The following is a 12078-nucleotide window of genomic DNA, read 5'->3' as shown; positions in this document are numbered from 1 at the left end:
ATTCATAGAACTATAGCACTTTAGAAATATTCAATATCTCCTAGAAAATTAAATACATCTGACGAATTATTTGAAATTAAATCGTGCGTGAATGGGTTAAGAAAATTGCTAATGACAAGGTTGTCCAATTCCGTTTCGAGCATTTGAACGTTATGGCGGCTAATATTTCCCGTGGACAGTCTAATGCGCATCGAGTTACAGTACATTTAAGTATTTGCCAGCGTTCCTTTGTGTCTCCTCTATGCACAGACGCGGCCATTCATTTTCCGGGCGAGTTAGTTAGACTGTCGGTTGTTTAATTATAATACCGACTCCCCCCTGTGTAACCGCAATTTCTCAGAAGTCGGAAAACCCGGGGGTTTTGAAAGGGAGGGCACACGGGCAACGAAAATCAACTGGAAAAGAAACGAGCTACCATGGCCCCTATCTCGCGCTATTCGCTTTTCAGCCGCGTGCGCGCGGTAATATGATTTTCCTTTTCGCGCGCGCATTTTTCACGGTTCACTTAAACGAATACCTCTGAATGCCGCCGCGGCCAGCCACTTAACGTAGCGCTTGCCTTTTTAGCGGCCGTCGTAAAAACGTAATCAAGAAAAAGCGCCGCGAAATTCCGCGGAGAGAAATCTGTCTTTCGATCTTCGACTCCCGAAATTCGAATCGTCACGGAATTATTCGAAACGATCCAAGACCATTTTGTCACCTTCATTTTGTATTATTCGCGCGGTTGGACTTCGATCGAGAATTTGTAATTTTCTTGTTCGTCTCGTATCGCTATGAATCATTAACATTTTTGTGTTATGGTCTTATCTTGTGAATAGATTTATTTTCCACGTTAGAGCAACTTGTATAATTTTTTTTTTTTGTTAGATGAAGGTGAGATGAAGTAGAGTTTAATTTTGCAAAGGATTTGTCGAAAATAGTCAAATTTAATTTTCTCTGTATCGAAATTTCTATATCGAATTTTGACTAAGGAATATAATATTGGGAAACTTGGAACTAGAGTCGAATTATGCAAAGGATTTGTCGAAAATAGTCAAATTTAATTTTCCCTGTATCGAAATTTCTATATGGAATTTTGACCAAGGAATATTATTATAAATTTGAAGCTTGAGAACTTGGAACTAGAGTTTAAATTTGACCAATATAATATTGGGAAATTTCTGTACGCGTGCTAAAAATGGCAAGATTATTATTTTAGAGGAGGATCGAGAGGATCGACGAGGTCGTTGGGCCTGGGAAAGCGCAGCTGGGTCGTTGAAAAAATGAAAATAATTCCGTCGTATATTTCCGTCGCAATATCCAGACTTTCTTAATCTGGAGTTTATCTTACCTGCGTCGCAACTGCGAATTAAACCGTGCACGGCGCGGGTTTCTTTTTTCCCCGGTTCTCTTAACCTGTGTCCCGCGAGCCGAAAGAGGATTAAAACCGACGCTACGAGAACGCACTACATTTTGTTCTGTAACGTTTAGTGGACGTTTAGTAGCCTAAGATAAATTATGTGGCCGACCCTTTTTACCATTTGCCGGTCTCTCGCTGTTTAAGAAACCTTTTGCTCATACTTTTTGGAAGATTTCGATCCTCGATGCTTCGTTTTAATAATTCAAACACGAATCACGCGCCTCAAATATGCCTTCAAAAAATATTTAAATTATAGAAGTAGAAAATTTTTGTGAAGCTGAAACTTTATACAATAAAATCGACACAAATATAGCAAACAGTAATATAAAATCGTGAAAGAAATTAAAAAATAATGGTTATAAATTTTGTTAGTCGATAGGACTAATTGAAATGTTGCAATTCTCCGGTTTTGAGTTTAAATGTTAGGTGTAGATACTCAATGATTAAAGCTATGAGCTGTACCTATACATATACCATAAGAACAGACAGTATACAGGGTGTTTGACCACCTATCTATGGTGACCACTTACTCCCCGTCAATTTTTCCTAAAAATGACTTTTTGATTTTTAATAAATTTGTTTGACGCTCTACGAAAAAGTTGTCTAATACTTTTGTATAGGTATCTATGAACTCTACTTCCCCCCAAAGTTTCATTGCAATATATTCACTATTGCAGGAGTAATGACCGTGTGAAAATTGGACCACTATTATGGGGGTTTTCTCATTTTACGGGGATAGGGATCAACTTTTCGATTATTTTTGGAATTTCTATATATTCTTCACCAAAATACGCGTCGTTTGCATTTTGAAACATTAAAATCCTCCAATCCGTTCGGGAGTTATGATTTTTTAAACATTCTCATGAAATTTCAGGGGAACAGGTCAACCATTGGTCAGGCATTACATTTGAGGAATTTTTTTCTCGAAAGTGCGTAGGATTTCGGGGATATGTGTAATGACTAAAAATGATTGCAATTGCCCCCTGCAACAGAAAATAATTTTTCCAGGACGATTTGAAATTTTGTAATTTTGTCGAAAAATTTTATACATTCTCGAATTTTTTTCTCGAAAACGAGTAGGATTTCGAGAATATGTTTAATGATCAAAACTGATTATAATTGACTCCCCCAATCGAAAATAATTTTTCCAGATCAATTTGAAATTTTTCAATTTTCTCGAAAAATTTCATACCTTCTCGAATTTTTTTCTCGAAAGTGGGTAGGATTTCGTGGATATGTGTAATGACCAAAAATAATTGTAATTAACCCCTGTAACAGAAAATAATTTTTCCAAGGCGATTCGAAATTTTTTAATATTGTCGATAAATTTGACCTCCTACTCGAATTTTTTTCTCGATAGTGAGTAGGATTTCGTGGATATGTGTAATGACCAAAAATAATTGCAATTGACCCCTGAAACTAAAAATAATTTTTCCAGAACGATTTAAAATTTTTTAATATTGTCGAAAAATTTGTCCTCCGACTCGAATTTTTTTCTCGATAGTGAGTAGGATTTCGTGGATATGTGTAATGACCAAAAATAATTGCAATTGACCCCTGCAACAGAAAATGATTTTTTCAGAACGATTTGAAATTCTTTTTTTCGTCCAAAAATTTCAGCACCTCCTCGAATTTTTTTCTCGAAAATGCTTCTTCACAATGCTGGATGATAACAACCATATGTCCAATAAATAATGAAAAACATAAAGAATAACAATAAATGTACCCAATTTAATATTCAAAGTAATAATTCACAAAAAAATACAACATAGTTCTAAAATCTATAAAAATTTCCCACATTAGAAGAAAGTTTATGTCTTGACTGTATAGAAATCTCTGACTGACACTTCCCATCGTCTACTGTTACAAAATTGTCGACTTTGAAACCAAGTAGTTTGTCAGTGCAATGTCGATCGCATCGTTGCACTTTCTCCAACGAAGAAACAATAAACTTTCAAGCAATATTACGTGTGTGGTGGGTGAAAAGTTTTGAAAGTTCGAGGGTCGGCGAAATGAACCACTCGTCCGTAATTATTTCTGACCGATACGCTATCATCGTTCCTGTTATTGACGAAACCGCTGGAAACAGAGCTACTTTGCCGTGTTCCGTGCGCCGCGGGCTTAAAACGCGGAAAAGTCACGCGATACGGAGCCACGTACGTCGAGCGGAGTTGAATCGAATCGGTAGTTAACAGGTTCGACGCGTTCCGTTGGTTAATTTATGCGGTTGCGTGCACTCGTTTCCCAAAGTTGAGGTTCGATTCTGAAAGTTCGACTTGGACTACGAATCAATTGGATGCGCCAAGAGAAGCTGCAATATTCCCTTCATTTATTTATTTAACAACTTCGTTACTTCGATACAGTTACTCTTATTATCGATATTAGCCGTGAATTCGTGTCTATAAACGTTGCAATTCACAATTTATAATTATTAGTTGGATATAAATACCTCGATGAAAGTGTGTTTTGACAAGCAAAAATTCTTTTAATTCTTTAATTTATTAGTCTCTATTTTTTTATTTAACACCTTCGTTACTTTTATTATTGATATTAGTTGTGGATTTGTGTCTATAAACGTTGCAATTCACAGTTCATAATTAATCATTAATTAGATATAAATACCTCGGTGAAAATGTCTTTTGACAAGCAAAAATTCTTTTAATTCTTTAATTTATTAGTCTCTATTTTTTTATTTAACACCTTCGTTACTGCGATAGAGTTACTCTTATTATTGATATTAGCTGTGGATTCGTGTCTACAAACATTGCAATTCCCAGTTTATAATTATTAATTAGATATAAATACCCCAATGAAAGTGTTCGTTGACAAGCAAAATAGTAATTCTGTAATTTAGCAAATTTTTAACTCTAATAACTTTTGATGTATTAGATCCATTTTTTTTTTTTTTTACTTCAAAAATACAGAGTGTTCGATAAAACTTTTAAGATGTTGGGAAGTAGGACTAAATGGTAATACTGGGTTACAGGAAGCTCAAATCGTAGACATAATACGCGTAATTCATACCCTCGTGCAGTATTAAATTAACGCGAGAACGCGTTAGGTTGAATAGGAAATGGATTTCTACATGTCGCGGCCGTGAATAGCACGACTCGTACGAAATACATTGGATAACGCTCGTAGAATTTAATCTAGAATTTTGTTAAACAAACGTACGTTGTACTTAATGGAAACTGAAATTCGACATGTCTGTTAATTTGGGCGGCCAATAACCGCATCAGGCGCCAACAATTTGGGCGTTGATCTTGCCCAAAGTAAAGTTTTAACTTTTATAGACACTTTTTGGCAGCATTATGGTTGGAAAACTAGGGAAGAAAGAAAATTTCAATTTCTCAAGGACAAACTCGCGACTTCTCAGAAACTAACGAAAGCGTTAAAAGAAGCTGTAATACGTGACAAAAATGTTGTTTTCTAAGTCCAGGCAACACGGTCCAAATAAAAGTTTCACGAACCTATATGCGGATGCACTGTCCAATCAGATCGAATCCGATCGCATCGAGTAGCGTTAGATCCGATTGGCTTCGATGCACTATGATTTGATGAAATTTTTATCCCGAGCAATGCTTCTTACCGTCGAAAATTATTTTTTTGGGTTATATTTATGTTTTCAAAAGGTGAACCATGATTTAACGAGTATAAACATTCTTTGTGAGCAACAAAGTGCATCAGAGGATCGTGTTTATAATTTATTTTATGGATTGTAGAATTGCTTGCTATCTTTGGTGATGAAAACACTATCCAACATTGTCAACGAAGAACGATATTAATGTAAGGTAACTTTTGATGATGGTCCATGCAATTGTTTCAAATTCATAACTCAGTTATTAATCTCTTTCATTAAAGATACTTCTTGAAAATATCTCGAGAACTAATCATTTTTTTGCCATGATACCTTAATAATTTTTCACGTCGAATGAACAGAGGAATGGATCTGTGCAACAAAAAATATGCATTTCCATTTAACCCTTTCAGGGATGATTTTTCTTTTTTATAATCTGTAGTGAAAATTTTGGTCTATTTATTATCGACAGTAAGTGTAATTATAAAGAACTAAACGTCCACATATGTGGCCAAGGGCGTGAAGAGATTAAAGAAAAGATTAAATTTGTAAAATATCTAAAGTCTCATAGAAGTAGTCCTCTTCGAGCCATTTACCTTTCTCCTTTGAAATTTCTTCGTAAATGCATTAATAACGGAGTTATGACCCCAAACAATTGCATGGACCACCCTCTGTATACGTTTGAAAATATTATTATTATTATTATTCATTTATTAATGAGAATGAACCCTTCGATACAAAAGATGTAATATTTAAGGGACTACAAACGTGGATTTTCCATAGTCAAACACTATTGTTTATAAAATTTTAACAAAATAAATTAATTCACAAGGATAATTTCAGACTATCTAATGATTGTTCAGTTAAGTAATCGATCTGTGAAACAATTGATATGAGAAAAGAAGACAGCTGAGAATTGAGTAACCATTACTTTTACTCAAGAATTATTTATTTATTAAGTATTAAATAACGCCGCAATATTTATGCTGTCACAGACATTAGAGATCGAGTAACCATTATTTTTACTCAAGAATTATTTATTCATTTATTAAGTATGGGTTAGGCCTATAACGTTATTAACCTTTTGACTGTGGCGCGTCCTAGGAAGAATCCATCAACATAGATGGCGCGATCGTCGCATGCCTGTCGCCGCGACTGGTGACTAACAAAAGTACCCTGGAGATTTAAAAGACCATTCTCACGGTTTAAAAAAATAATAAATACAAATAAATTAAAATATCCAATTCCATATCGAATCAATTGGTAAAACAGTAAAAAGTATTATACTAAAAAAAATACAGAGGGCGTAAATTTACGCTTTTCGTATATATCGATGGATACGTGAGGGCGTATATTTACATACGTCTTTCGTATATATTGATAGGCTTGTGAAAGCGTATATACATATACGCCTCTAGCAGTCAAACGGTTAAAAAAAATATTTTCCACTCATCTGTCGCATGAAGGACGACCCTCCGCGGTCAAACAGAGGTCATCGAAGTTGCAACGTGGCTCCAAAGGATTGGTACGGTCCTGGTTCGAGTACAGTAATTCTACTTATCAGGTTTAAAAAGGAAACTACTATCGCATTCGCTGAAAACACTGCACAGCCCGTAAGTGACGGTTTCCCGAACGCAAAGTGGTTCGTCGTCTTCGCCGAGGGTGGAATTGGGTCAGCTCTGGTCGAACGTTACACGCGAAGAAACGGGGCGACAACAGGTGCGGGGATATTCGCAATTACCGGACTTATCGGTATTAAACGAATAATATTCGAATTAGAATGCAGAGAGGGGCACGGCCGCGGCGCGTAAAACGTCGCGCGGAAAATTGTAACGGCGAATAAGGGGTGGAGGGGTGAAACGGTGGCTCGAAGGGGTGGAGAAACGGCCCTACGACGGAAGTTTGAAGGAGTTACGGGGCTAATAAACCTCTTTACTGCGTTACGAAGGAAGCCGTCCACTTTATTCCGCCGCGGACCGGAATTGCCGTTTTAATAAAAAGTATCGCGCCCGGGAGAAGGTGCGAAACGTAACGGCGAGGGGGTTGCGTTTAATCCGACCATAATTTTGCCATTAAAGTTAACAACGTGCCTCCCCCCCCGCCCCCGCGAGCAGTCACGAGCAGTCGGTCTACGCCTGTCGTTCGATGTAGAAATTTCGGTTAACCGTAATTATACGCTCGACGATCCTCCTGGAATTATTTACTCCCTATTAACGAACGTTTATTCCCCCGTTCGAGATTTTCGAGACTCGAAATGCCCGAAATTTTTGGAGCTGCTTCGAGAAATCATGCGATTGATAATTCCCCCGTTCGAGATTTCTGAGACTCGAAATGCCCGAAATTTTTGGAGCTGCTTCGAGAAATCATACGATTAATAATTCCCCCGTTCGAGATTTTCGAGACTCGAAATGCCCGAAATTTTTGGAGCTGCTTCGAGAAATCATGCGATTGATAATTCCCCCGATCGAGTTTTTCGAGACTCGAAATGCCTGAAATTTTTGGAGCTGCTTCGAGAAATTATGCGATTGATAATTCCCCCTTTTCGAGATTTTCAAGACTCGAAATGGCTGACATTTGTAGAGCTGCTTCGAGAAATTATGTGGTTGATATAAATGTTAATTTTTAGGGATTTTTGAGTTTCTCGTCTCTTAATTGAAGTGTGATTTCTGAAACAGGATCGAACGCATCTTTCCAGTAGTTCGTCCAACGTTCGTTGAAACGAAGCTGGCTCGAAAATGAATCGGACAGCGCAAACGGTAATTGTATCACGAGTACGCAGCACGAGGCTTTAAGATCAACTGTCTTTACTTTAATGGGTTACGTGTTCAGCTTACATTATCTTAGTTTGGATCTTAGTTTGTTTATGAACTCCGTGAGATACCGTGGAAAGCGACGCCGCGAAGACGACTTCCCTCGTGTAACTCGAACGGAATACTTTGCTCTCGGTCTGCGATAAAGACGATGAACAAATAAATTTACTTACTGCGTTCTTGGAAGCATTTTGGTTTAACAACATGAAAATCAGGAGCATCGCTAAATACTGGTAAGCAAGATATAAATTTCTACTCAGTGTAGTGTGAGGGGTGGGAAATTTAAATCTTCTGAAGAGTTCAGAATGCATTTAATGTAGAAAAGTGTATGAAAAACTTATAGTGAGATATGGATTGTTATATTTGGGGGTTGGAACAACCCTTTACAAAGCTTCCATTTCTATTAATACAAAATCTGGGTGACGTGATGATTAATCTATAATAAATACTACAAAATGCATTTAATGTAGAAAAGTATAAGAATTGTTTATAGTAAGATACGAATTATTATATTTAGGGGTTGGAATAACCCTCTACAAAGCTTCTATTGCTATTAATAGAAATCTGGGTGACCGGATAATTAATCTAAAAGCTACAGAATGCATTTAATGTACAAAAGTATAAGAAATTATTATATTTAGGGGTTGTCACTATCCCTCTACAAAGCTTCCATTTCTATTAATACCTATTAAGGCCTATTAATAATCAATATATTAAGAGGAACCATTATTTTAAAGGCCAAAAATAAGATTAACATCTGGAACTTACGAAACTATTTATTTCTAATAAAAGTCATTCCTCCAGTTTTCTTGTTTTGTCATCTGCAATATAATGGCTAGATGTACATACATCTATGGGCAACTTTAATTCTCGAAAAGCTACAGAATGCACTTAATATGCAAAATTAATATTTCAGGGATCAACCCTCTACGAAGTTCCCACTCCATCAATTCTATCAATAAAAATGTAAATTTGCATAAAGATCCCCAATCTACCCCTCACTGTACAAAGTAGACATGATAATAAAAATAAGATTACAAAGGTAATTTTAATCAGGTAAACAACGTAAGGAGAAAATGTTAAATAATGCAATAGTGCCCCAAAAAATGTAAAAAAGTCCAAGGTGGTGCAATAGAACCTATCGACATCAGGAGAGAATTATGAGAATCTAAATGTCCTTAAGGGAGCATAAAAATCGATTAACTCCAACAATTGGTACTGAATATTGTAAAATAGTTTTATACTGATAGTTCGTAGATGGTACTATTCATTAAATCAGGCCTAAAAGAAGGCACCTCTCGTGCTCGCCGTCAGAGGGCCACCGCTCTCGTCTCTCTCGCAAGCGCTCGACTGGCAGCTCCTCGAGCGACCACTGAACGTCCCAGCGTCTAAGACAAAGCCTGTTAGGACCCACTATTGTCCACTCACTTAACAATAAATAACGTTATAGAGAGTTAATTCAAAATTCGTTTCCATAGAAGGCAAAGGAAAGTGTTCAGGAGTCCAGGAATAAATGACACGATGGGATAAAATGATTCTGATGGGAAGGATGTATCGTCGATTGATGGTAGGAGGAAACGATCGCCGTCGAACAGGAAGATAGTACATGATAGTAAAAATAAGATTACAAAGGTAATTTTAATCAGGTAAACAACGTAAGGAGAAAATGTTATAAGTTTTTGAACGATGCAATAGTGCCCCAAAAAATGTAAAAAGAGTTCAACGTGGTACAATAGGACCTATCGACATCAGGGGAGAATTATGAGAATCTAAATGTCCTTATAGGAAGCATAAAAATCGATTAACTCCAACAATTTTTACTGAATATTGTAAAATAATTTTATACTGATCGTTCGTAGATGGTACTATTCATTAAATCAGGCCTAAAAGAAGGCACCTCTCGTGCTTGCCGCCAGAGGGCCACCGCTCTCGTCTCTCTCGCAAGCGCTCGATTGACAGCTCCTCGAGCGACCACTGAACGTCCCAGCGTCTAAGACAAGGCCTATTAAGATCGTACCCACTATTGCCCACTCGCTTAACAATAAATAACGCTGGATTAACTCAAAATTCGTTTCCAGAGAAGAGAAAGGAATGTGTTCAGGAGTCCAGGAATAAATGACACGATGGGGTAAAATGATTCTGATGGGAAGGATGTATCGTCGATTGATGGTAGGAGGAAACGATCGCCGTCGAACAGGAAGATAGTACACACGTACAGTGAAGCTTAGGAGATTGACAATGGAGAGAGAGCGAGATCCGTGGGTATAGGCCGAGAAAGTTTTCCAATTTGAGGCAATTAGTTTGCCGTACGGTGCTCTGGGATGGCATGCATCCAGATAATCGAATATGGGTCACCGTCCGAGGTGGAATGGGTCGCGCTTTGGTCAGACCCGAGAGTCGAACGCGTGGGACGAGGGTCAACTAGAAACCGGTTCGGAGCAATAATTGTTCTGGAAAGGGAAGAGGGGAGGGATCCTCCGAACTATTCGATACGCTTAGAGCATTAAAACGGGTTCCTGGGATGGAACGCGGCCGTGGGGAAATTTGCATATAGAAAAACGACCGTCGGTGAACTCGATACTACCGGCGGCTTCAATCGACCGCCGCGAGATAGAAAAAGTAATGAATATTGAAGCAGAAGTGGTAATGCGGAAGATAAAGTGTCCGTTGAAATGAGAATTCGATTTTGAGAGCGTACCGGTCCGAACGCTTCGAAACGGAACTCCGTTCGATGAGTTTTAAGCGGTTCGGAATATAGGGGAATTTCTTCTTTTTTTCCTCCCCCCCAACCGTCGGACGTTCGAGGGAAACTTCGCGACGAAAATTTCGCTCGACGGAATGTTCTCCGACTTTCTCCGCCCGGAAATAGTTACTTCGGGCCCGGAAACGCGAGAAATTGTTTCGCAAAAAAGCCTGGCGCGCGTTATAAATAGTTTCGTCTTTGATATCTGCTCGAATTTATGCACACTTAAAATTGTAACTAGGATATGGATGGAAGAGAAAACCTTGTAACGGAGATCTCCAAGAATATTTCCACTCTAGTAACGTGTGAAATATGTGAAATATGAATTCTCATCGAAAGGTGCATCCGAAAGGGTGTGTTTTAACTCTGTGTTCAGCTACCTCTTTCATATTACAATGAAAATAAATCAGAAATATTTTCCATCGTCTTCCAAGTGGCGCTGACTGTATTTTTTTAACGATTCAAGGAATCAAACCCTCTTTCATCCGAGTCCGCCGTACGGCCTGGAAAATTCCAACCGCGAATCACTTGACGGAAATCGATTGATCGATCGCCGGGGTACCGGGAACTTGGTACTGATCGATGTTCGTCCGTCCGCGCCGGCGGTGATGGAGCTTTAAAGTTTCGCCGTGGAAGTTTTCACGAAGATATGCAGGCCAAGGAACTGGCAAATTGCTAATATAACATGCACGGCTTTACCGAGAAAAATGTTTCCGTTTCGCTCGTGCAACAGAAATACCGGGGGAAATCGTCCGGCGTCACGCGTAAACGGCAGAAATCGTTTCGTCGTCGACGTACGCCGGGGCTCCTCGCGGCGAATTTATTCGCGCGCCGTTCCGTTTCGTTCCACGTCGCTTTAACGAGGCAAAAACTGCCGCAAATTTTTCTGATATTGTGTCGTCGAACGATTACAGGCGTACCGTGCTTTATTCGCGGGGCCGTGAAACATTATTACGGTTCCTGCGACGCGGTTATTCGTCGCTTTAACGAGATCACGTTCTGTCTGTCTTCGACCAGAGATGGTCGACACCTCATTAATAACACATGCTTTCAAGATTCTTGATATGGACAAATTATATTCTTTCTGTGGCAAATTTTTCTGTTTTTATATGTAGACTCGTGAATTTTTTGGCTTGTAATCTGTTGTCAGTGGGTGACACGACTTTTCATCAGGGAGTTAAAAAAATTCTCAAGATTAATTGCAAAAGAAAATGAAGCTGGGGCCCTTGAGTTTTAACGAGTCTGTGAAAATAAATTCCATGACGAGTTCTTGGTATGCTAGTTTCCAATTGTCTAAAAACAAAATTTAATTTTTCTTTTAATTCGAGGGGTTTGGTCTGTGGCAGTCAACGTGTTAAAAAGACAGAAACCATGGTGTATGCTGTGGCGTTGCTTCCCATGCTCGCCGCCAGAGGGCTCGCGCTCTCACAAGCGCTCGAACGACTTCCCAATATCTGCACCACATGCATGATGCATGTGAACGAGGTTTTTGAAACCTTTCAACACATCCTCATAAACAATTACAGACACTAACAAACATTTTAAGTAC

General features: G+C 38.5%; 1 protein-coding gene across 1 annotated transcript in view; it reads left to right on the top strand.

Annotated features, from left to right (window-relative positions):
• The window catches only part of LOC122404745 (carbonic anhydrase-related protein 10), a 252581-nt gene that overhangs the window by 106175 nt on the left and 134328 nt on the right, over nucleotides 1-12078 (top strand). The window lies entirely within an intron of this gene.

Source organism: Colletes gigas, unplaced genomic scaffold (assembly GCF_013123115.1).
Source record: "Colletes gigas isolate AHSC1104 unplaced genomic scaffold, ASM1312311v1 Colletes_gigas_Sc00003, whole genome shotgun sequence".
Classification (NCBI taxonomy): Eukaryota; Metazoa; Arthropoda; class Insecta; order Hymenoptera; family Colletidae; genus Colletes; species Colletes gigas.
This window is presented reverse-complemented; position numbering and strand designations above follow the sequence as displayed.